The sequence below is a fragment of the Anabas testudineus genome, chromosome 6 (genome assembly GCF_900324465.2).
Source record: "Anabas testudineus chromosome 6, fAnaTes1.2, whole genome shotgun sequence".
Lineage (NCBI taxonomy): Eukaryota > Metazoa > Chordata > Actinopteri > Anabantiformes > Anabantidae > Anabas > Anabas testudineus.
Genome location: NC_046615.1, coordinates 19097781 through 19124170, shown reverse-complemented (window position 1 = coordinate 19124170; position 26390 = coordinate 19097781). Strand labels below are relative to the sequence as shown.

The window sequence follows — 26390 nt, the reverse complement described above, 5'->3', positions numbered from 1 at the left end:
AATAACACATCGTGAGCTGTCAGTGTGTTCGACAGGTTCGTGACATACTGGGAATCTGTTTGCACTGAATTGAAATTCCATGTTAGACACACTAGATACCATTGCCCTAGTTTTCCTCTTATTCAAGAGGCCTCTCTCAGAGTTAGACTAGTTGATGTAATGGACACAATCAAGTGTGAAAATGATCTCCCTTTGATGACATGTAGAAATATACAGCTTTTAATTACTTGTCAAGCTAAATGCTGAATTTCCAGTTTCTGATTTGTCACAGTGGAAAGAAGTGCTAACTTCTAACAGCCCAGTTTTGAAGTCAGCCTACAATAGAAATATGATGCTAATCTGCTGTAATACATCGCTGTTTGGAATAGTGCTTGGTCAGCGCCTAAGCTTATTTGCTTAGAGTAGACGTGTAGTTAAAAAGATTTGGATTGGATAAGCTGAAGCTCTGCTGTAATTTAACAGAATCTGGAGAGAGACACAAATTACTTTGCACTCTGTGGCTCATTCACAGACACTGAGCTGCACTGAGCTTTAGAAAACAATAACCCACTGTATCATGCTGGGGATTTTTCCCCACTCATAGCCACATTAGTCCAGAACAGCTGATGAGGAGCAAAGTGACAGGGCAGACTCTGCCATCATTACTTTTTAGTAAATTAGATTTATATTATGATTCATTTGGAAATTTCAAATGAAGAGTCACATTGTTTTATCCAGAGCGGTCCAGTTAGCTTGAACTTGAACTGTCACTTCTCTGTCATACTGCTTTATTTGTTTTTGACGTGACATTATGAGCCCTTCCTTTTTCCATTCACTGATGGCCATTTCCTTTTTACCAGCTGAGACGTCCTGTTCACAATAGCTGCATGTGTCGCAGTGTTATATCCAACAATATCCCTAGCAGATGTCCTGTTCCCAGAGAGGAGAGTATATCTGTATACACAGGAGTAACTGATTGTATTTTTGGACATAGAGAGGTGTTTTTGTTTGTAGTAATATTTAATTGTGAATGTGAAATAAGAAATATATTTACAGTTTCTGTTTGTGTACAATAGTGACTACAGTCTAAAGGTACAGTGAGCTGCTGGTTTTGTGAGGCACAGTGAACCTTTCAGCTTAGTGCAAACCTGCTAAATGTTAACAATAGAAAATTTTATGCAGAGAAGGTGAATTTGAACTCATTTGAACTGAATTTGTTTCATCTTAGTTTAGCATGTTAGCATGTTAACATTTACATAAAGTATATTAATACAGTGGTAAAGCTGAGGATGATGGAATATCATCAGTTTTGAATGCATTTACATAACTCTACGTAAAGATGAATTAAATATAAGATAATATAAGAGTTATTAGAAATGATCTTCTGGACACGGTGAATGTCTGTACCAATAGCTGGTTCATGTAATAGTTGTAATACGTTTCACTAAAAAACAAAATGACCTTATTTAGGAGACCAAAATACAGGAATTAAGTCATCCCCTGACAACCACGCTTGTCTGTACCATCGCCTAATTTAGTTTGTTGCAGGTTGGACCAACATACTGACTGACTGTCACCCCTTGACCCATGCGGCTAGTATTTCTAAACACAATATACTGTATAATAATATCCTAGCTCTTGTTTATTTGTCACTTACGATGATACATAAATCATATCCAGTGCAGCTATGTGACCTGTGAGACACTATCTCCCTTATTAGAGTTGTTTACCTTTTAACTTCTGTGGATCATCTTTCAGAAATGCACTGCATGGTGTGTGTGCAGTAGGTCTCAGAGCTCATTTGTATAATGAGCTTAGCTGCAGCCCTTTTGGCTTTGATGTTTGCTGAAAGCTGTGGAAACAACACAGGAATTGATAAAAAAAAAGAATAAAAGGTGAAGACAAATGGCTCAAACCTCGATTTCACATGTTACCTTGAGTCCAGATGTTGAGGCGTTCGAGTGCCTAACATATCTGCCTAACCTTTATGTTTTAACCACAGACCATGTGCAGTCTATAGTTTTTAGACATGACAGAATTGGTGGAACAAACAAGCAGCCTGGCTGTACTCCAGTCCCTAATGATGTCCCCTCGTCTTGTCCTCTTTTCACCACACCATCACACCCAGTCTTTGTCTTCACATAGAAACACCCACTGAAACACAAACACCCTCTTCCTCCTCACTAGGGCCATGTCTGTCTGCATCGTAGCTGGCGTCCTGCCCGTGAAGCGGGACGTTGACATAAGAGAAGAGGAGCCAGCTCCAGCAGAGAGTCACAGATCCTGGACCAGAGGAGGGTGGGACTGACTCAGAGCAGAGAGGATGAGTCAGACGTCATGTGCTGAATTGGCACTCAACGGTCTCTGTGCTGTGAATGCTTTCTGTTAGCACGAAAACATGCACTATTATGGTCAAAATCAGCTCCTTTTTTTAGTGTGTGGCTCGTGGGTCAGTGAATATTAAAGGAGATTATTTTTATCATCTACTGCACAGTGACACTGATTGATTTTTAAAGTGTTTTCCGATGGTACTAATTTAGTCAAGTCAATAAAGTATTTGTTTCTGAGAGGCTGCTGAAAGCCACTGTTGACCTCCGTTTCTGGCATGGGAGCTGACTATTTACTACATCAGCAGATCTTTTTTATATATATCTAACTGTCAAACTTTTATTTGTTTACATTTAACTTCTTTTATAAATAGGTTATTCTATGATTTATTCGCTGCTTAGTTTGTTCATGATTTCAGCTAGTTTCTCGTCAAAGAAATTGGGTCAGTGGAGAACTTTTTCAAAATTCTCTGATGATTTGCCTAAAAGGGAAAAAGACAAACAGTGATTTGGTTTCCTTCTGTAGCTTGTTTAAAGATACGTACACAGATAGACAGGTACTTGAAATGTTTCAAACCAGTTCTTCGATCTCCCTCGTGATGCTCCAATGAGAGGTTCTTATGTTGACTGGAGAAAATGAGTCAAAAAAGAGTTTGAAACACGTACATTTATGATGTTTTTCCATCAGATTGAGACTTTCTGGAAAGGTCAGTCAGTTTCCTCTGACTTCCATTATTCGGAAAATTAACTTTCTTTTTGGAGGAGAATTATTTTTCCACTATTTCGTAATCAGACACAATGTCCTTATTTTCAACTCTGTTGCTGATGTGAGTCAGTTCAAACGTTCTACCCCAGCTTATACTGACTCATACTGTCCCGTCTCTCCATCTCACACTCTCTCACATCTTTGGCAATGAGCTCCAACTGTGCGGTGTATTGATAATAAGAAAAAAAGTATAGTAAATATTTTTTGTGCCTTGCTGTACCAAAGAAGCGACCAATGTTTCACCTTTGCTTGCTTGTTCTTGAAACATTATTTTCCTCAAGGTGTTGTATGTTTTCTAATTTGCAAAAGCCCGAGATAGACATTTTAATGAACTGCCCTGTAGAGCAAATTGTGCAAAAGTAGACTCCTTAATATAAACTGTTTCCTGTCCTTTATCTTACCTAGTCCCTCCTGATGGTGAGAGATTGAGGAAGAGAATACAATACTTGCACCAGTACCCCTCTAATTATTCTTTATTCAGCTGGAGAAGATGAGAATTTCTATTAAAAAGGCAAAATGCGAGTCATCCTTCCTTTCCCTTGACCCATCATCCGCTCCATCTCCCCTGGCCCTGGAAAATCCTTGGCCTCAGTGCCCGGGACTGGGGCAGGGAGGAGGAGGAAACAATGCTTGGAATGTGTAAAAAAAAAACTTGAGTCATTCCCACATGTCAACCTCTGGCTCAGGTCCTTCTTCCAAGTCAAGTTGCCTTCAGGTTCTCTTCATAAACACTTCAGTTTAAATACAATAACAAATACAATATGCAAACAAAATAACGCTGCTGCTGCCTGAAAAACACAGATTATTGCTTAATTTTCTGGACTTTTAATTGAATAAAGACTTACCATGAGCAGCAAATGCTACAACTTCACTTTTCTGTTTCAGTTCACTACAACTTTATGCATAATTTCACCTTCAACTATGGCTGTTGATAATCTAAAGGCTCTAATATCCTTGGGAACTTGGGTATTAGGTAAGCACATTTTTGTTGGAAGATTTAGCATTTAGCTGTGGTTATTATTTGCACCTGGAGTTTAATTCTAACTCCCAGGAGTACTTGAAGGCCGCAAAGGAGCAGGGGATTTCCTCTCCAGCGGTCATTATCCCTTATGAGAAACATTATGTCATCAAAAGACACACTAAGGGCAATCAACACTTTTCAATAAATGTAACGTGCACACACTCTTTCTGGCTTTGCACTGCACATCTGCTTGCTTCCTTTTGATGCCAGCTGTCTTTTCCATGCAAACAGTGATTTGAATAGCCCAATTAGAAGTAATTGAAGTCATTTTGTGCTTTGAAGTGCAGCCTCATAGCCTATTTTATCATCAACTCCGCATGTGACCTTTCTGGTGATGAACAAATGTCACACCAACACGTTATTCAATTACAATATATATTATTCAAGATGCAATACTAGACTAAAGCGTGTAGGAGGTAAGCTCTATAATGCAATGAAACCATCAAACATATTGCTCATATAAACAATCCAGATCATTTACTTGACTAACACCACCATGTAGAAATATTGCATTACTTCAAATCAAACATAATGTTTGCTGTGAATTTAATTCTGGCTCATTTAACATTTGATGAGGTCAAACTGAGGAAAATCTTGACATGCAGTTAAAAGCTTCAGGAAACACAGCAAATGATTTAAAATTCATATTAATCTTGAACCATAATCGATTTTAATTCTTAAGTGATTATAATTAACCAAAAGCTAAAAGGAGTAGCCTAAATATAATATTTATAGCATAACTTTTTTCAACATTTTTATTTACTGCAAACAAAAATACCGCTCTTATATGAAATACAGAAACATTGTTGTTGCAGTTTTAATTAATTTAATGTCTTTACACATTTACAAATAGAGGGTTTGTTGGGCTTTGCGAATTGCGCGTTCACGCGGTTCTCCTGGCCAGCCGGATCCCAGAGCGCTCGCTCCCGCGCCGGGCTTGTGGAGAAAAAAAAAAACGGCCGCGGGGGCGCGCAGAGAGGAGACGTGCACGAAAAATCCGAGGCTCCGGGAAGAGTTGGAGCTGAACACGCTCGGATTTTCCTCATTCCTGCCGAGGACGACGCTGTCAAAACCGGGATTTGTGGCTGCCAAGAAGTCGCGGAACGGCCGGGACGAGATTGAGCAGCTAAAAAAAGGTATAAAAAAGTTCGCTAAGGTTTCCTTTTCCCCCCCCCAAATTGAAAGTGCCTCAGCCACAAGTCTCGCCAGTTTCGGTGACTGCCAAGTTCCAGTTTGTTCAGCAGGGGAGCGGGCAGGTCTCCACGAGAGAGCCGGGGCTCTGCGGAGCAGGGTTAGGGCTAAAATGAGAAATGTGTGTGTCACGTTAGTCGGACGACAGCCGAGAAGTTCGCTAGCCGTGAGCGACCCCGGTGATCCCTGTTAGCCTCGGTGTGCCGAACTACCGAGTGCGTAACGATCAACGTAGCCGCCGCTGCTGCTGCTGCTGCTGCTGCTGCTGCTGCTGTCATAAAGGTGAAAACACAGCAGCACGAACCGAAGTTAGTTCAGCACACACCTGGTTTGAAGACGTGCACAACTCCTCAGTGTTTACAGAATGGGATAGGCAGGGTTTTCTGTCCAAACAGGGCTCTGCAGCCCACCAGGGGTCCTTTTAGAAGGAGCCTTCATCATCATCATCATCAGCAGCAGCCTAAATGTTAATATAATAAGTAAATTAATAGAGATGCATGGAGACAGGATCAGTATTGTCACTCCTACTGCTGTGTTTTTTTCATATCCTGCAGCTATACACATTTCAGTGTGATTAATTTCAACCCGTTCCTCATGTAGTGTTGTAATTTAGTCATGCTTACCTGTAAACAGGTGCAAAGGGTGGTGATCCTGTCATGACCTGCTTTTCCTTCCAAGGCTGTGTGTTTCGCAGCACTACGCTGACCGATGTGAGCCCCCCTTTGACAAAACAATCTGATCACCTGCTTATCCTCATCATGCCAAAGGACTCCACAGTGTGTTACATAAATGAGCTACTGTTGTCCACGTTACATCATGAATAATTTTGCATGCATCTTCGTCGTGTTTTGAATAGCTGTTTTCATAAATCAGGAGGGAGGCTGTAATTATAGCCCACAGCATTAAACAACACTCGGTATGTACAAAAATCAGTGCCGTGTTTAATTTCTATAAAACCCTCCTTCTCTAAATTACCGATTGTAATCACCAAATTTGTGGGTGTGTGAGAGACATGATCATTTTTTAAATATCTGTGACCTCAGGTGAGTTTTGAACTGTTAAATAAGTGTATTTAACAGTTTTTATGTTAAATGTCATACAGCCAGTTTATTGATAAAGTAAAGGCTTTACTTTACAGCTTCTTATGGGTTAAATTCTAGTTCTGCAAACCCTTTACTTTTGTGAATTAATAAGTGTTGTGTTCTTTTGTTTATGTGAAATTCAAACATTGTTCCAGTCTGAGTGTCAAAAGTTGAGGCCAGTAAAGGTTCATTACTGCTCTAAACTCCAGTCCATTTAAAACAGACACTGGGCTCTTGATAAATGAGTTTTTCTTTTTGCATTCATGTGGAACTGTAGTTACTGGGTCTTGTTTTTACTTGCTCCTTTTGTTTTCATTACTGCTCATGAGTTGACAGTGTCAACAAAGTGAGGGGCCACGGACATTTGTAATTCTTCACCTGTTTAAAGTGGATGACAACAAAGTGGATTCTCCAGCATTTTATACTTGCCCTCTGATAAACGTTTTGCTGGTGACTGTCCCTGAAATATGTGCAACTAATATTTGTCGAATTGTTTATTACATTTCTGAATTGTTAACATACCTGACATTCTTTGTGGAGACCAACAGGAAGATGGTGTTTTCCTGGTGATCTTGACCCTGCAAGGGGTTTTTGATTTGAGTACTTGTCCAGCTACACCTCTGACTGCTATAGAATAAATGCTTAAATGATCTAAATATTTTATGACTTTCATGACATGCAGCTGCTCAATATTCAGAAATATTTTATTTGCCCCTCACTATCCGTTTGCATATCACAGACATTCCTCTGCACTATTGATCTATGCTGTTGCTGCAGCGTGTCAGAAGACATGACATAAATGTGACATAAATTACCTTCTTTTGGTGTTGTAAAGGAATGTCGTGGATGCCTCACTGGCCTTGAGGGATTTTTTAAGTTCAGTGAGAGTTTCAAAATCTTCCCCTCCTCGTGGGAAATTGACAGGAGCGTTATTTGTGTTAACCAGGGAGATCCATGGCCCAGAGCCTCACTTGAACTGAGACTTATCACTATTAGTTTATCTTAGATTGCCATACATGTTTAGTAAGCAAACACAGCTGCCAGTCGCACATGAAACAAGTTGTAACTCTTGAAAAAACAAACCATGGTGTAAAAACGCAGACCTGTCAGTGCACTGTGTCCAGTTTATATTGATTTATTGACAGTCATTTGGCTTTTAACCAAAACAGGTACATCCCAGCCACTGAATCGATATTTGTCTACAGCAAGACCAGTGTGTTGTCTTTCACTACAGTTTCTCACATAGATACAAATGATATGTGAAAGATTCTAGCTTTGGTGTGTTATCTCTAAGTATTTTTCTGGAATATACAACAATATTTTAATACTCTTCTTAACTTGAGCTAATGAGGTAGTATTGACTTTTAAAAACTATTATGATTCAACATTCCAAGAACTTTTTTAATCCCAACAAAACAAATCTGCCTTTTGAACACATTTAGTTATAATTTTTGGCATTGATCAACAGGACACTGTGGATTAGTCTGAGTCTAATAAGTATTTTTAAGATGTTTGTGTAGACTTTTGCTTTTGAATCTGTGTTTTTCATCGGTTACATATTCACTCGTGAATTTTGGGGAATTTTGTTTGGAGATAAATATTGAATTATGTGTTTGTGCATGGTTTTATCTATTTCAAAGACATTCAGTTATGCACAGTCCTATAATTATTTGCCTTGCCTGAATTCAAAATGTTTTAAATGGTGGAAAATAATTAGATGTGTTCCAGACACAAATGAAAATTCAGGACCGTGAAAACCATGTCATAACTGATTTCAGTATAGTGTGATGATTATATTTTTGTTGTGGGACAGTTGAGATTGTGTCAGATTATTTGTAACATTTAAAAGTCTGGGCATTTTCCAGCTTTCTTTTTACAGTGAGTTATTATCTGTGTTTACATGCACTAAAGTAACCATGTTACTGGAAAACCATGTGTACATGCATCTGATTTCTCTTCCATCCTTATTTCATAGAGATCTTCACTTTAGTGACAGAAAACACTGCTTTATGACTTGCAGGGTAAGAGAGGAAAAGTGACTGGAGAAGCCACAGGTGACATACAGCACTAACTGTCTAAATAAAAAAAAAAATCTCCAGTGGAAAGCCTAGGGCTATGCAATTAATAGGAATCGAAATAAAATCGCGATTTGAGCTCATGCAATATCTAAACCGCATAAGGCTGCGATTTTGTTTATTAGTGTTGCAGCAGGTCAGAATAAAGATGAGGAGATCAGGAAAGAGGATGTGTCACAGAGCAAGGTATTTGCAAGACTTGTGAAATAGTTATTGCAAAGACACGGAGCAATACTACAAATCTGTTCCAACACTTAAAACAGTGTGATTAAAGAACTGTATGATCAATGCATGTTGAAAAAGTTCATCGAAACTAATAAAAGCACACAGGAAGACCAGCCTGAACCGACTGAACAAGCAAACAAAATCACAATATTCATTAAAAATCACAGTGTGATTATTTTGTCCATATTGCACAGCCCTAAAAGCAACTGATTTAGATTTCTACAAGGCACGTTAGTGTTAGTATAATTTTCAGTTGGACTTAAGGTGAACTTTACAATGAGGCCGCATCACTCCTTAATGATCTCTGTCTCATTTAGCCACTTGCAGCCATTTGTTATGCACATCAGCTCTCCGGGAGAAATATACCAGGGAAAACTTCCCTAGGATTGAAGTAGCTCCCTTTTTAGGTACAAATCATCTTCAGAGGCAGACACACTGCTCTCACTCACTCAGAAATTAGGCTTGTCATTTTCATGCTTGCTAGGGAATGTCCAGGGACACTTTGACATATGTCAGGAGGAGTTGTCAGAAACCACTGACCCTAGAGTTGATGGGTGACTACCAATTGTGCCTAAAAAGGTGTATATTTGGTTAGATTTGTGATTAAGATCAAAGTCTAAAGTTCAGCATAAAAAACTTAATAAGGTCAATTCTGCGTCAGTTCTTTTTTCTGAATGTCACAATCTGTTATAAACAGCATAGTTCCTGTTTTACATCACCAGGAATTTGGCCATGTAGTTGCCCCTTAAACAAAACACGGCAAGTTTTTGAAGGTCATTGGAGCCTGATAAAGTGCATTTTGGGCTGGAAGCCATGTCTAAAAACTTCAGCTCTGTCTGCATTTAAGGCAGAGCTGGAGCCCAGTTGTGTTTTGTTGTTCTGGTGTTGATATAATCCATGTTGGCAGCCCTAGGTAGTGGCTCACTCTGAGTAAATTCTGCAGCTATCAGGCAATAACATTGCACCCACCAAAAGTCAGGGTAATGTCATTTGACTCATCCAGGTGGGAAAATGTCAGAACAAATGAAAGTAATTCACCGGACTCCAGCAGTCACTCAGATTAATTGTTTAACATTTTCAGTTCAGCTAGTCCTGTAGATTGTTAATACATTAGAGATTTTTATAAACAAATGCAATTTTGTTAATTAATGAATTGGACGCTTTAAATTGCGATAAAAGTGATATTTTCAGCTGTTTACTTCAGAGTTGTTGCGTGGGACTTTCATGTGTTATGTTAAATTGATGTGTCATCAGAGTATGACTCATTGTTGTATAAGCTTTTATTATGTTGTTTGTTTAATCATGGCGTTTATAGTATTATCTTATAGCATATTATCTCATCAGCATCCTTGTTTGTTTGTGAGTCTGTGTAACCACTTGTAACCATTCTAACATATTTTGGAGAATTGTAAGGAGAATTACTGTTTCAGTCTTGGGATGTCTTTAACAAAGTAGTACATACTATTTTTATTCATCGTCTGAATAGTCAAGAGCATTAATTTAGAATAGTTAATGTGAATCTGTGCTGTATTGACTTTGTTGTCTATGTTTCCTTTTTGTTTATTTATTGTTTCAAGATAGCTGATGAATTGTAAATGGTTGAAATGTTTCAGTTTGATCTTTTAAAAGAATGTTGACTTTGTAAACATTTGTGATTATCTGGGAAACTCAAGGCTATGGCTTTACTGATAAACCGTTAACCTTGAACGTCTAAGACTAATGAGCTATTAGCTGAGATTTTTTTGCAGTGATGCAGACAAAAAGTTTAGTACAGTACCCAGTTTTTCGAAATCCATTATTTCAGTAAACGTCTGTGACACAGATGTTATGCTATGCATACAAATTAGGGCTATAGGTGCTTAGGTGATTACTCTAATGACTTAACTCTAGCTAAAAGCTGCATATGTCTGCTTGCCTCTTGTCAAACTTTGTGAAAAGTTTGCCTGCTCCTCTCAGGGCAGGTAAAGTTCAGCTAATTAGTATATCCAGCTGATTTAATGGCCTAACACAGTTGGACTCCGTGATTAACTTGTGTCAGATATTCTCCTTTTGAACTGAAAACTTAATGTGGGATAGTTTGCTCCTTCCATCATTGTTGTCCTGTGAGGACCTGATGTCAGATTTTTATTATACTTTTTATTTTTGACATCTTCAAGGCCTCTTAACCTGTTCTCCTACTTGAAAAACTAGTCTTGTTAATGTCTACTTAATACTGATTGATGTGGGCCGCATCAGACATTACATAATCTCTTGTTTTTGGTGTTCGGTGGATAGCCTAATGATGATGATGATGATGATGATAAGTTAGTGTCATGTTGAATGAATGCGCTGCCATTTATGCTGTTGCTGACCAGACATTTGTACTTACCGTATGTCTAAGACCCGTGCTTGGAGACCATCCTTAATCCTGGTTCCAACATAACGTACATTGTTATTGTTACAGTTTGAATCATTTCTGAAGTAAAACTGTGGTTTTTGGCTGTAGTCAAATTCAGCTCACCCTCTGTATTCAAATGATTAGAGACATGATGATTGTGGTCTTTTTACACAGCTGTTCACAAACTGTATATCCACAGTGGCCTCAAGTAGACTGTCTGACCCTGAAGCCAAAGACTTAATTTGGAGATTGTTTAAATGGTTCATTCCAGCTGTGTCGCATTCAAAGCTTGGTATGTTCCCCTGTTTCTCAGGCTCTCACTTACTAACCGAGCAGGAGATAATAAATGACGTTGTGACTGTAATTCCTCAGTGGTACGATAATAAGATTCCTAGGCCTTTTCACCAAAAAACTAAAACATAGCGTATTTTTAGAGAAGACAGCAATTGAGAATTTGCATAGTTTTTGATCCAAGATATCACTTTGAAATTTTTTTTGGTTTGTTTCCTTATTCCTGCATCTCATTTGAATCTGCTACTACAAGAATTTTGACTCTCACCAGTTTACACATGTGATGTTATAGAAAATGGCCATTAAGTGTAGTTTGTTCTGCAGTATCATGTAGTCATACAGTTAATTAGCTTTCAGTAAGAACACATATCGTAAATATATGTTAAAAGTTAGCATAATGTTAATTTATGCTATTCGGCTCAGCTTCTGTAGACACTCAGTGTCACGTCAGTCACAAATTCAGTTGATTGCTAGGTTTTTAGGCCTAAATCAGGCTGCAGGAAATTACAAATCAACTCCTAATAAAATCACACATTTGTGTCCATGAAATTCCCACTCAGGGTACAAATTCAACATTAAAACTTAGAAGAAAGTACTGTGTCACAGCTTTGTGGCTAAAATTATGGTCTCTAGATACAAATGGTGTTATACATATGTGGATAATTGACCTCAAAAATCCCAAACCAACAAGGAATGCGCCATGCAGCAATTACTTCTTTAAGATGATGTGGCCTAATTTCCCTACCATTTAATGATATTGTCTTTGAAGGGAACTTTGTTATAAATGTTTCAAGTCTTTAAGACTGAGTTCTCAGAAGATTAATTTGTGCTTTCTTTATTACCACAAAATGTAGAAGTAGTTGCTGAATAAAATATCTTTGCTCCTAATGTCCCACTGAGTCTAAGGACTATGGCAGCCTGAGGGTAGAAAGGGACATGGCAAGTAAAGACCTAACAAATGTGTTGTGGGAGATCTAAATAGATGGATGAATCCAGTTTCCTATATCTGGAATCTGAATCTCTTTAGGCTAGGTCCCACAGTGCTACATTGCTGGTTGTGGGTGGATATGGAATAAAGCAAATAACTCTAAAATACAAGTGAGATTCACTGTTGACACTGCAAATAAGAGTGACATGCAGTCACACGCATTTGAGGCCACCCAACCTGTGGGAACCCCAGCACATGCACACTTTACATTTCCAGCTCTTTCATCATTTATCTCTGGCAGAAGAGAAAATAGTTCTTGCATCAATAGTATTTCTCCATTCAGACCTTTGAGAGTCCAGTGACTACTGCTCTCAGGGATTTGTACTGATTGAGTGTGACTGTCAAAAACGCTGCAGCCCAGAATGTTATCAACATGAGGGAAACTGAAATCTCTTCTGGCCAAGGAAGAATGATAGTGTCTTGAGTAATATCTGGGGAATCTATGCTTCTGATTAATTTTTGGATTAGAGCTTGAAAAGTAGAGTTAAAAAAACATGTTCCATGACCTGTGATGTTGAACTTCCTTGCTGTATTGAGCTCCATATAAGGAAGGATAATTCTCCCTTGCAAAATTGGTGGTGATCTATCTACACAAGTATTTGTTTGAGTTAGGGCAAGGCCTCTGTGACTGGTGTGGCTACAGTGAGGGTAAAACAATTCAGTCTTACTAAGATGTGATGAGAGCCCAGAGGAACCCTTGCTTTTGGCCATGTTTTGACCTCACTAACTCTCCTGGACTCACTCTGCATCTTAAAATAACTTGCTACGTGTTGTACTGAAAATTCTCAGACATACCTTGGTGCTGTTGGAGTTGTTTACCATGGTGAACCTGAGCTCTGCCTGCTGTTGGAGATTACAGGCCTGGGTGGGGGCTACTTAAATGACTCAATACTATCTTGTAGATTCATCTGAAGCTCCAACCTTTCAGGATGAAGTATGGTAGATTTTAGGAGGTGGGTTGTGTCAGTCTGTGTGTTTGTTGGCTATCAAAACAACCATCACTTAGATAGCTGTGCCTACAGAAAAATATCTTAATAATGTCTTAATAAAATGTGCTCAAGAGCCTGATTTTATTGAATTTCCTTTAAATACATGGATGTATTCTGCAAAGTCTTAATAATCTATGTCGCTCTTAATATGCATCTTTACAAAACTTTAGTAGAATACAGAAAGTTCATAAATTAAAGATGAGATGGATGGAAGCAGTGGGTGTGGTGACCTTCTCCAAATCAACACTTAATAAGGACTTCCTGACACTGCAAATGTAGAAAACCTTCCTCCAGTGTTCTGAACACTAAACTAGGTCACAGTGACTCACTAATTTGAATCCAAATGTGAAATTTGCTCTTACAATAATAACCCTTGTCTTTTTTATGGCAGTTTGTAATCTTGTCCTAATTTAGTGTTGGACAGAGCAGACTTTAGTACTACCGTGTGTCTGCGTTTGTTTATTTGTGCTATTGGTAATGTTGTCCTAAGTGCTGTTTTTGACTGTTGTTGCTGACAGATCTGTGTAGCCAGCGTTGTGTGGCTACCAACAGTCATACTTTTACTCCTATGTCTCCCTGCATAGACAAAAAAACACAATGATGTAATGAACCTGATTTTCCACAACTGTGTTTGCAGCCATTTCTTCATGTAGGGTGACGGGAAATAATCAAAATCATTTCTGAATGGTCTCCTATTCAGCAATGACACAATGTAAACACCTTGTGTCATTACTGAATAGAAGGCTATTGTCATGCAGTGGCCTTATTCATCAATACAGTCACAGTGTGATAAAGAGCAGTGATCACAGTGAGCAGGCAGTTTGCGTTAGAAATGACTGGATGTGTGTTACTCAACTTATTTCATGTTCTATTCAGTCTGATCTGCAGTGGGATAAACAAACTAGTGCAGTTAATCAATTAAAGCTCTCGCCGTCTCTTCAAAGAAAAGCATTAGCTGCTGCAGTCCTGACGTGTAGTTACTCTTTTGAGGAGGTGCATGTTAGCTAGGTTAGGTGCTTTAGCTACATTTTTACCCATCAATTCACAAGTAATAAAAACCCTTAAGCCAAATGGAAACAGTCATGTTAAAACTCAAAAGTTAAATACTCCTTAAAAATGTTTAAGTCAAAATTTCCTGTGTATGAAAATTGTGATCGTCAGTGCCCACACATAGATGTTAGACATTACGTGTCTACAAGTTAGTGTCAGAATCCATAGTTCAGATAGGCTCTGACCACAGATGTTTTGTCCTTGATATGATACTCTGGATTGAAGATTACCTGAGAACTATGGAAATGCTGTGCAGCTGGAACAGTATATTTACTGGCAAATGTATCACCACATTCGCCACCTCACCACTTGTAAACAAACGTGCTGCCTGACCTTGCATGACACAGCAAGACTCTTTTCCGCATATAATCCTGTTGGTGCCCAAATTAAATTTGTGGACTCACCACAATTTCCCAGCTGAGTGAGGGCACATCTCAAATTACCTGTTTAACTCACAGACCCCCCATTTAGACTCGGCCTCACAAACAGACGTGTACATGCAGCCTATCCATGCTGTGAGCTCATTAGCAATAGTGCATGCCTTATCTCTGCAACAGTCACTCCCCCGTGGTTGTGTAAATGCTTGTCGATTGGTGCATGACAGATGTGGGTTTCATGAAGATTGAAATGGCAAGAAAACAAACACTCCCATTCCTTCAGTCCTGTGCCAATACCACAGCTATATCAGGCTAGCAAGTTGACGAGGGCTCCAGGCTGGGTGTCCGTAGGGGATGAGACAAGTGTGATGTATCTGTCTGAGAATGGCGTGAAAGAAAGTGTTTAGCAGTAGAAGTATAGGAGAGGCAAAAATCCTTATATGGACGGAAGAAGCAAGTTTTTGTGGATTTGCCGTTTGGTCAGACTCCTTGCTTTAGAATTTTCTGTGTTTGTAAGTGGGTGATTGTGATAGCAGGTGGGTGTCCTGCCCAGATATTGGCTTTCAGCCACTAGATGTGGGCTATAGAAGGAGGAAAAGGAGGAGGAGTAGTCAGGAGTGTTACGATCCAGAGGACTGATGACTGACAGGAACAGGGGCTGTGCACAAATTAGCCAATGAGCATGAGGCTGGCAAACAAGACCACAGCACAACAAGCTCCTGTACTGAGTTACTGTATACATCTGCATGCAACACTGTGACATAATTTTGTGAGGACAAAATTAAAGTATGTTCAAAAATAAGGGTTGGTTTCTACCTTGGTTTGTCTATGTCTCTGTTAATGCACACTAAGGAGGAAATTCAGTTGAAATGTGGGAAATGGGTTGTTTTCTGTGCTGACTAAGAGAAAAGATGTGAATGGATACCCAGGTGTATTTACTCATACACTATTTACCTGCCGGAATGTGCCGGCACATCTTCTCTCTGAGTGAGGTCCAAAGTAGAACACCTGCACTGACATGTGACAGTGGACTTGTCAGATAAAACCCTTTCTTAGCTTTATTCTTCTAGCTTTAGAATAAGGTTTGAAATAAGAAATTCTTTTTGAGGTTGAATGACTCTTCGGGAAAAATCATTTCTTACACAGTGAATTGTACCTGCTTGTGTTATCTGTCTGCCTCTGAAGCTGTGACACTGGTTCAGTTGTTGTGACGCGTTTTAACAGGTTTCAAAGAAGTTTTTTTTTTCTTATCAAGTGTCAACATAAACTCCATCTTGGACTAGCCATTTGACAGTCGCAGATGTTTCCAGTATTGTTTGGTCAGTGTTTGGATTACTGTCAGGTGTGCATATGCCTTTGAATCCCCTATTACAGCTCAAAGTCACTATTTACTTATTGTGAACAAATTCATAACCTTTGTTTTACATTACAATTAAATTCAGTACAAAACCTAGTGGTTTCCCCTCAGCCAAAAAAGAGCGGTTGTAGTTGTCACTGTTAATAAAAGAGCTTCCACAGCTGAGAGGAAGGTTGATGATTGATTGATGTCTTTAAGCCACCCTATTGAGTTCACATCTCTGCTTGCTGAAAGTGGAGACAGTTTCAGTGGTCAGTCTGTGTTTTTCTGTCTAAACCAGTTCTGTGTTTCCTTTGTACCAGCTGGAGTTTTTAGGGTTTGGTGAGTCTGTCGATCTGTAATTAGTGCCAACCATAAACAACCAGAATCCCACTGAGCACTGCCATGGGTGGCTGCCCTCACCACGACAATCTGGAGTTTCCCTTTTGTCCTTGCATGTGTCTGATGTAGAGCCAGCTGCCCACCCTGGGAGCTGTAAAGTGTATAGAGAGATGGGAAGAGAATGTTGGGGAGTTACAGGATGCCTAAATACCACTGAAAGAAGAAGTGGGAAAGAGGAACATAGCTTATAAAGGCTGTGATAAGATGGGGTCCTGTTAGGCAACTTGTACCCGTGAAATGTCTTCATGCAAAATTATGTTCATATGCAAGTCCACAGCTCTTAGATCAGCACTGATGCATTTTCTGCCCTGGCTTCAAGATGTACATTAATGACATATTGTGGTCAGTGTACTACTAGGTAGCTCTCAGTTGCAGCTGCTAGGCTTTGCATGCTTATTCTTTCACGAATATTATATCCACTCACTCATTTGTCACAGTCTACCCAGGCTGCATTTTCTTCAAGATGCCGAAGCCATGACATAATCCTTTAACCATGGAATTAAAGCAGCTAGCGTATGTTAGTTTGAGGCAGACATGTGTGCCTGTATTGATAGCGTTCTTTCTGGCCATGCTATATCAATTTCAGATTCTAGTCTGGTTGTTTGAAACTCTACAGCTATTTACAAATGCATGTGTATTGTAATTGTATGTGTTTTATTAGTATGGTTAAATAATAATTGATTTAAGCAATATCTTGGACAAGAATCTATCAAATCTTTTACTGTAAGCCCCAACATATCAAACATTTTTCTATTATGCTGGATTGCCAAAGTTCCCAGGCTCTTGTAAACGTCGCATTGAACTTGTTGTCAACAGGGGAACAGGGTCTTGGTCTAAAGACATGCTCCATGGACCATTGCAAACAGTCTGCTGCCCCTCCGGTGGCCTCTCTAGTCTGCACACAACCAATCCAGGCACATGGCTAAGAGGAGGAAATGCGTGTGCACTTCATGGAGACACCAGAATGATTTGTACATGTTTATAAAACCTGCTTTAGATGTTAAGTATGAGAATGCCATAGATGATTTGTGGGGCAGTATCATGCAACAATCCAGTTGTTTTTAGTTTGGTATGTTCCTTTACCATCAGCATCTCTTAGTCTTAGCTTGAATTCAAAGGCCCAGTGCATGTGGTCTAAGCCTTTTAAAATTTTGCCTTTCAACTAGTATCCTGACAGGTCGACTCAGACTCTTGCTTTTGGTTTTGGTTTTGCTGACTTAATGTGTGAAGGTTGTGCATTATGTTATCATAACAAAAGCTTGTAAATCAAATCTGCCCGTGGAGACATTATAATACAGACACAGCTCAACGAGTGGGTACAAACTGTGGTTCTGTCGGGATGCAATAAACAGTTGGGATAACAGCGGCAGTGGTGTGGCGCGCTCAGTTCTGTATTACCATTGCTGAACTGCCATGAAGTTACACATAGAGCTGTTTAGATATCTGCATGTGTAGAAATACTGTAGACCACTGTTAATTAGAGCCAAAGAAAGGAAGTGGCCGTGGGTAAAACTGTCAGAGAAGCAAAGCCCAGGGGAGAATTGGCTTAACTCCACTCATATTTATTAGACTATTTTTCTTTCATTTTCATTTATGATATGGTGTGCATTAAAATGTTTTTACTTTCACTGGGATGTATGGTTTCTAAAACTAATGTTCTCTGTTTTACTTGTCTGAACGCCTGTATCAGTGCAAGCCTATACTAGAATGTGATGGATATATTAAGACTTACACATTTCATTAAGCTGTTTACTGCAAAATCTTTGGTATATGTTCACAAGATCCATGGGTACTCAAAAATGGACATGCAAACAACACTCACACTTACATGTGTTTACACAAACTAACCCTGTTAACTTCCTGCTGTTCTCTGCCCACTGACAGCCAATATTAGTGTTAGATTATACATTAAAGTCTCAGTCATGTTTAGCATGTGGAACCTCTTGAAACAAAAAAATAAAAAGGTTTTCAGTGTAAACAGAACCCCCACCTTTAAACCAATGACTCTAGTAGTTTAGAGATTCTAGCTGTGCTCTACACTAACAATTCCTTATATAGCTTGGTGCCATGCCTGAGCAGACTAGAGCATAAAGAGGGCGAAACCAGAATGCCATGCCTGCAGGGATGAATTTAGGGCAAGGGAGTGGTTCATGTCTAATTTCTGGTGACTCATGGCTTTTAATGAGAATTTGGATGTGACATTGTTGTGGAGAATTAGTTTGGAATGGTTTGCATTATTAATTGCCTAGGTGATGTGAGTGGTTATTAAGATTATCCCACACCAAGTGGGAGCAATATTTACGTCCCTCAATATCAGCTTGGTGTCTGTACAGAGGCACTGCCCGTAGAAGTAATAATTTTAAATTAGACCTGTGAATACATCATCATTTCTCTCTTTCGTATGTGCTAAACAGGTCATACACGTTAGTTGTCTTTATAATAAATATAACTGAGCCGTTTACATTCCAGGCATCCCATAGTCACCCCATCATTGTTAGCTCCGTTATCACTCACCCCAGTCCTTTTTCTCGGGGAAGCGATCTCTAAGCACGAGACTTGACCTTCTTGGCCGTGTAAATTTCAAAAGGTTCCTGTTGCTCATTTATCTAGGGTCTTAATTTTACACAGATACATTTTGTTATAGAAATGGTAGCAGTGGCATTAACGTGGACACTGAAGTGGACTGTTTGTGATTTGCTGTATTAAGAACATTTGTAGGTGATAAATTATGTGTTGAAACATAAACAAATAAACTTATTTTGAAGCTAAAATTCATTAATTTTAATTATCATGCCTGTGACCTCTCAGAATTAGGAGTTCACCTGGAGTACATGATGTGTTTGAGCTGACACCTGCCTTCTCTTGCTTTTCTTGTCTGTAGGAAAATTGGCTGCATCTTAAGGATGCCATGTGGCTTTGTCTGAATCAGCATATTCTAGTGCTTTCAGACCTTTAATACCTAAGACGACAGGGAGCCACATAGCCTGACAGGTAAGCTGAGTCAAAATTTCTGTTTCCTGTTATTATCTGCAGTAGGGCTGCACAATTAATCATATTAAAGTTACCGTTTCATTTCATTTTGACTTTGCAGGAAGATTTGTTGCATTAAACTAAATCTTATTTCTCTCTAAGCTACTGTACATCAAAAAATGACAAGACTGTTGTACAGTACTTTGAGGAGAGCCTTGGCTGGGTTGCAATCAGTGCTTTTGAGGTCCTGTAATGGGCATTGAGACATGAGTTATATTGGGATGTATAAACCGCTGATCTACGAGGTAATATAACAACATAAATGTATATTATATATGCACCTGCAACTTCACCACAAGAAGAAAAATGCATTCTTGACTAACAAATCAACATCTTCAGAATGGTTGCTGTTTGCATACATTCTAGTTGTGATTGCTGTTACACAAAGTGTCCTGCTTGCACAGAGAGCCCATTCCGCCAAGGCTTTGTTAGTTTTTTGTATCTGTATATTTGTATCTGTTCTTTCTGTAACACAAAAGTAACTATAAAGAAGCCAGATTTGTTAAACTGCTCAACAGCCTTACTCTGTTAATTTGGCTGATTTAGGCGTGTCTGTTTTTAGCTGACATTACAACAGCTGACAATTCACGTTTAAAATGACTCCCTTTAATTGAAGACAAGTTCAATTTGGTTTGATTCTGTTGATATGGCGCCATTCCTTTCAGTATACACTCATCTTCTCTCCCTGGAAAATGATTTCATCCTTTCTGACTTCACAACCAAGGTATTTTAAAATTGTAGCTTCATGTCACCTACAAAGCACAGCTGCTATTTCTAGACTGGTTTGTTTTTGTTCTGTTTTGGCAGTTATTACCACCTCTACTTCAATGTCTGGGGCTGCTATTTTGTGTTGTCTCAGTAAGTCCCTCCACATTTGGTGTCAACATGGCTATCACTGCTGTTCCGTTATTTCACATTCACGATAGATATTTTCTTTTCCTGTTTCTCCTCCTCCCCTTGACATATTTGATCTGTTGTCTGTTGTTGCGTCTTGTGCACATACTGTTTTTGTGGCTACAAGAAGACAGTTTCTGTGGTAGATGTCAGCTGGATTTCCCTGGATTGATTGGCGCTTAAATGTTGAGCATCTGCAGTCATCTAGTATCTATGTCTCCGTCTATAGTTGTATTAGCACTCCTGGGCTAATTTCATACTGTATTTCATACTAAATTAAAAGATTGGACATCATACTAATTTTGTAGCCAGCTAAGAGTCTTTCTTCACCTGATTTAGGAACTTTCTCCCACTTTTACTTGCAGATCACCAAATATTTCTAGTGATGCTATTATCAGCTAGCTCCTTTTCAGTTTCTGTTTCTTGACTGACTCTATCGTATTTGCATCCAGGACTTGCTGATATTTAGAGGAAGCAAATTTTCCCTCTTTGCATGCAATTTTAACTTTGTCACTAGCTGCCACACAAATTGATTGGCAATGTTTAAGGTAACATTTTCTTTTGAAGCATATCATGTCAGCATAACCTTCCTGGAGCTCCTTGAGCATGCTTTGTTTTGCAGGTGTGCAGTTTTATCTCAATGTTTTCCTGATCTGTGGGCTCTTCTTTTGACTTCCACAATTTCTTGTTGTTTCTTTGTTTCTCACAGTGAAAATTTTAAGTGAAAGTAGTGATAGTTCTACTACTATTGATATCTTTTTATACCCTTCCCATGCATTGGATGCATTAATTTGCTTTGAGTGTTATGTCAAGGTTGGAAGAGTCAGAGAATTTCTGAGCCTTCTATTAGAATTTATAGATCCTAATTGATTTGTTATAGATATTTATAAAATACCTACATTAAAATAGGCTTTTGTCCCTGAAACATAATAAATATCTATAATGTTCCACAATGTTAACATTATTATTATATTTTTATATCAGGGTAGTGCAATGCAATTATTGTGGCAATGCTATTTTCATTACTTTGAGGTCACCAATGATTTAAAGACCCAATTAGCACCATATCAAAATCCAATATTTGTCTTTAGATAGACTTCAGAATAGCCTTAAGCATAATTGGACTTGCCAATTGCTTCCTCCTTGGGTGAGTCCAGGACACATTGCTCTGTGTTCACAGGCACCCACCAATAGGCCTCCATGCTATGTAGTCTCATGGAGGATCAAGGAGATGATTTGAAGGGGGTGGTTTTGACATAATTATCTTCTAAATGCTGATTCACTGATAGTGCAGTCATTAACTTTAATAGGCTAAAGAGAATGCGAGAATATGGCAGCCACATTTCTTTCTGTTTTCCTCTAGGGACAGGGTGAGGGGAGTTGTCTGGGATAGTAATTATGCACAAATATATTACAGCAGTAGTGGTAAAGTCAGTGCTGTGCAGACACCATTCAGTAGAGACTGCATTAGAACAAAGAATGCACCACCAAAAGATTAATTTGTGGGGAAGACATAACACTTTTCAATGTTTTAGTTTTTATGTTTATAGAAAATAAAAGTCTCTGTCTGCCTCTGCTTGTAATTATTATTGCTTGAATTTTTACCCTAAAGCAAATGAGTTTGCATATAAGGCTATAAGACTGGAGCATGGTTTGGTCATATTGCTCTGTAATTTTAGAATGGGGACCTGTGCTACAATTGCAGATTCACAGATTACCAGAGGTAAAATACCATCCGAGTTGTTTTCTCTAAATCTTGATGCTGTGCTTTTCTCTCCTTCACCTTTAATGTACAAACTTAATAAAACAATAAATCGCTCTTCAGTCCTTTTTGTGTATAGTTATCTAATTTTAAGACTAGGGCAGAGATTCTATTAAATCAATTGAATTTATGAAGAGAATAGGTTATTCAAGACATTTTCATTAGTTACCAAATTAAGTTAGAGCACTGCACACTGCACTGCCATACTGTGCAGTAGCTATAGCACAGGTAAGCACAACAAATCATAACATGACACTGCCATTTTGCTGGGTTATGCTTTTATTTTTTCCTGCATGCCAGATTGCCCACAGTAGGTTTGGTGTATTCCTACTGGATTTGATAGAGCTGTAGATTTCTGTCTGGTGAAGGACTTCTTTCTAAAATGTACACTTTTGCAGACTTTTAAGAAGATATCAAATCAGATTAGTAGAGGTAATTTCAAATTCACAAGGGGAAAATAATGGGTATGACCATATAGGAAAGTGGGAATAGAGTTAATTGAAAGTCCAGATCTTGTTATGATATCAAGATACTGACTTAGGAAATGTCAACTCCCACACTGGCAAAACCTTGGCTCTGACCAGGATGTTATTTCTTATACGCTGCCAGAAATGTATGCAATGATTATTTCGTTAAAATAATAAGGGTGAACAAATTATATGTATTTGATTAACTGAACCCAGGTAAAGATAACAGCAAATGTTAAAGAGCCTCTTCAGAGATCTATTTGTGTCATCAAATAATTTTGACAGTATCAGTATTTGGCTGCATAAATGCCATTTTATTCTATGGTGTTCCTTACAGTAATTGGCAGTAGAATTAAATTAGATAGTGAAAGTTGGAGATGCTGTTGGGGTGTCCTCATCTTCACAAGCACTTCAAGTAAAGTCTTTAGGCATAAGGGGTCCTTAGACAAGACCTAATTACACTTATCCTGCCTTTCCCTTGAATCTTGTAAGTCGCTTTGGATAAAAGTGTCTGCCAAATGACCAAATGTAAATAGTGATATGGGTAGTAAATTATAATCTTTGGCTTTAAATAAAAATAAAAGCTAATCTGTTCACTCCTAGTTTTACTAGAGGTTTTATGTTCTGTTTAGATGTTTCTGGCTTTGGTACAGAGGCCAAGTGCAACATTTGAGTCCCTGTGGAGTTTCTCAGCACTCAGAGAATCAGTGCATATTGACTGGTAGTATGTGTGTATAGATCCATCAAGATTACACACTGTTGACTCATGGAAGCTCTTTAAGTTACTCTGCTCATTGATTGTTGCATTTCCTCCAACGTGATTGTCCTTGATAAATGGATTAGGTTGTGTCCTGTGCTTTTTGCCTCTAGAGTTACCGCTTCAACAATGCTCACTGAAAGTGCCCTTGCGATCTAGTTTCAACAGTAAACAATGTAAAGTTTTCCCATCAGGACTCCATTGATAAGGTTTGAATCAATTACACTAAAGACAGTATCCAACTTCCAGGAAATGTGGTGTGAAAGTGGGAAAAGATAAACCTTGGTCTGACCTTGAAGCACATCATGTCAGTAGAGATGGAGATCATTGGAGATCAATAAATGAGTAGGTGTATTCCCATCACACTCCTCTTTTGCCTCTCTCTCAATCCGTGACTTTCCCTAAAGGCCCCACTAAGTGCACTGTGGAAACTAACAGCTGTTGGAGTTCCCATCCGAACACCTTAAAAAGAGAGTCACAGAAGTCTGAAACACAAATATTAGATGATGTATGGGTCAGCACTCTACTTAAAATCGTTAACTAGTGTCTGGAATAATCTTGCACAAGTTTGCACAAATTAGATCTCACAATGGTGGGATCCTAACAGTTCAGGGTATAGATTGAAGTTTCAGATATGCTGGAAATAATTTCATGTGGCAATCACTAATCTTTCAGCTACCAAGGCACTCCAATGACATTCTTATGTAAACAAAACTGTAAGGACAACGCTGAGGGCAGCAAACATTATTGAAGTCATGTCTATATATGAACTGAAAAGTCAACGTGATTATAGTGACAGGCCTACACACATGACTACTGTTTTTATACATTGGAGCTGCTGCTGCCATGGTGCACACACAACCGTTGCTCTGCTCCCAAAGTACTATATTGTAGATAAAATGGCCAGTTTGAATCCCAAGGTGTAGTGCCCAGTTGGTAATGCAGGTTTATCTACATTCCAATTATACAGACACCACCCTTTATTTTTATTTATGTATTTATTGTTTTTGCCTTCTCTTGCCATCTGCTCAAATGGAAAAATTACATCAGGTTGACTTCTGAGCCTTCTTGGTCCACGTCTTGGTCTCTGTCGATTTTGCCTCTTAAGAAATCTTTGAGATGCGTGGGTGGCAGTTTACTCAAATCCACCAAGCTGTGACCCCCGTCCCTCTCCACGCTGTCTGCTATAGTTATTCCAGGCCTGTTTCAGCTTAGTTATGGCAGGAATGTGCCATTGCATGAGAAGAGGTCATCATTCCTCATGGCCTGCCTTGGCTTTTCCCCAGTCCTTAGTCAAGCCTGCCAAGATATGGAGATGCTTTCCCATACATAACCACCCTCACAATCATCAATCAACAATGTTGATACAGTATTTATTATACGGTGAGCTTAACTTTGTTTTATTCAAACTATTTTGAGGAAATGTCATGTCTACGCATGAGTAAGCTCTACTTACTCATGCGAGCCTGATTTTTTTTTTTTTTTAAATACATCTCTGTTCCACTGTATTGTTATCATTAATTAATAGCTTCTTTCACTTCAAACCAGCCACAACTTTATTGAATTATTTGATACTCTTATTTAAAATTTAACCACTTTTTTATGTTTGACTTGCCGGCTCATGCAAATCTTACACATACTGCTCCTCTAAAATGCTGCTAAGCTGTCCCTAATGTGTCACGCTGCAACCACAACAACATCAACATGAATTGTAACTCGTAATGGCCTGGACATTTTCTGTGTCTCCCATCATGTGGGAAGCTTGAGTCAATTTTCTAGGACGCTCTGAGTAATAAGCCAGCTCATTGCATTCACTGTAAATCTTTACTGACACTGGTTGGGGGAAACGGCAATATTCAAAAGTAAAGCATGCAAAGGTCAGTGACATTTTCTTTTGGCGTTTGACCATTTACACTGGTGTTATGCTGAAGAATGGGACTTACTACACAATTGTAGGAATTGTCTGGAGATTTAATGTAATGAGTAAGTCAATTGTTCTTGTGCACTTGACACCCAGTGTTTCTGTTTTCAGTGCTGACTATTTTTTATAATTTAAAATTAAACTAAAATAAATCAAAATAATTATGATTACTCACGGTATGTTAACAACCAGTAGGTGGCTTTAGTCTGACGGTTAAGATAGAGACAGCAGTGGGATGAATACTTTAGTACTGTAATCTGTTGGTTGGACATGAATTCACTATGAAAGGCATATTTCACCACCACACTGTCAGATTTATTGATATTTTATAGTTTCTGATAAATTGTAGTAACATGTTAATTAACAAAAATAATTAAATGCTGAATTAAAATTCACAGCAAAGTCTGCCAACCTTGCATTGACTTTTAAGGGTATTGTTGGGAGGGAAGTCCCTGACCTTTGAAAGTAGATCTAGTTACTGTCCTGTAATCTGCGTTTCTGATTTATTAGCTACTAGTCTGCCCAGAGACTTTCAACTTGATCTGTGCCAAGCCCTTTAGTCTGACCACCTATTGTTTCACTGCTTAGTCAACCTTGTCTTGCCTCGCTCTTCAAACCAGTTGATGTTTCAGCTGTTACGTCTATGCCCTCCTGTGTGGTTTGTGCTTTGATGACTGATTAAGAAGTTGGACTTCATGCTTAAGAGATGATATTGAAGTTAATATGGAAAATGTTTTAAAGACATATCACTGTACCAATTTAGTAATGCTGCTGGCTTTCCTTTTAAATAGCACTTTTGATGCCCTTTGGTAATGTTTAGAATGACTGCAAAATAGTTTATAATGCATGTGATTATACTGTATATAGTTTACCTTCCCCAGTTTGCATTGTACCTTGGATTGTACCTTCCCCAGTTTGGACTGTTCAAGTATTTCTTTCAGTTATTATTAAAAGTTAATGAAGATACAGATTGCTATGGTGTAACCTTTACCACATGACTTGTGAGTACATCTTCACACACATGTGCAAACTAATGCATAGTTGATGTCACTTAGTATTGTAGAAGATGTTTAACAATTCCTT

At 38.7% G+C, this 26390-nt stretch overlaps 1 protein-coding gene across 3 annotated transcripts in view; it reads left to right on the top strand.

The window, feature by feature from the left end:
* Window positions 1-4963: 4963 nt before the first annotated feature.
* The window catches only part of peak1 (pseudopodium-enriched atypical kinase 1), an 81058-nt gene continuing 59631 nt past the window's right edge, over window positions 4964-26390 (top strand). For 2 of the 3 annotated variants that reach the window (XM_026366038.1, XM_026366036.1), the window contains exons 1-2: window positions 4964-5229; window positions 19358-19467. The gene's annotated coding sequence lies outside the window, so the exon portion shown is untranslated. The remainder of the gene's footprint in view (window positions 5230-19357; window positions 19468-26390) is intronic. The other variant, XM_026366039.1, reaches the window with a different exon arrangement.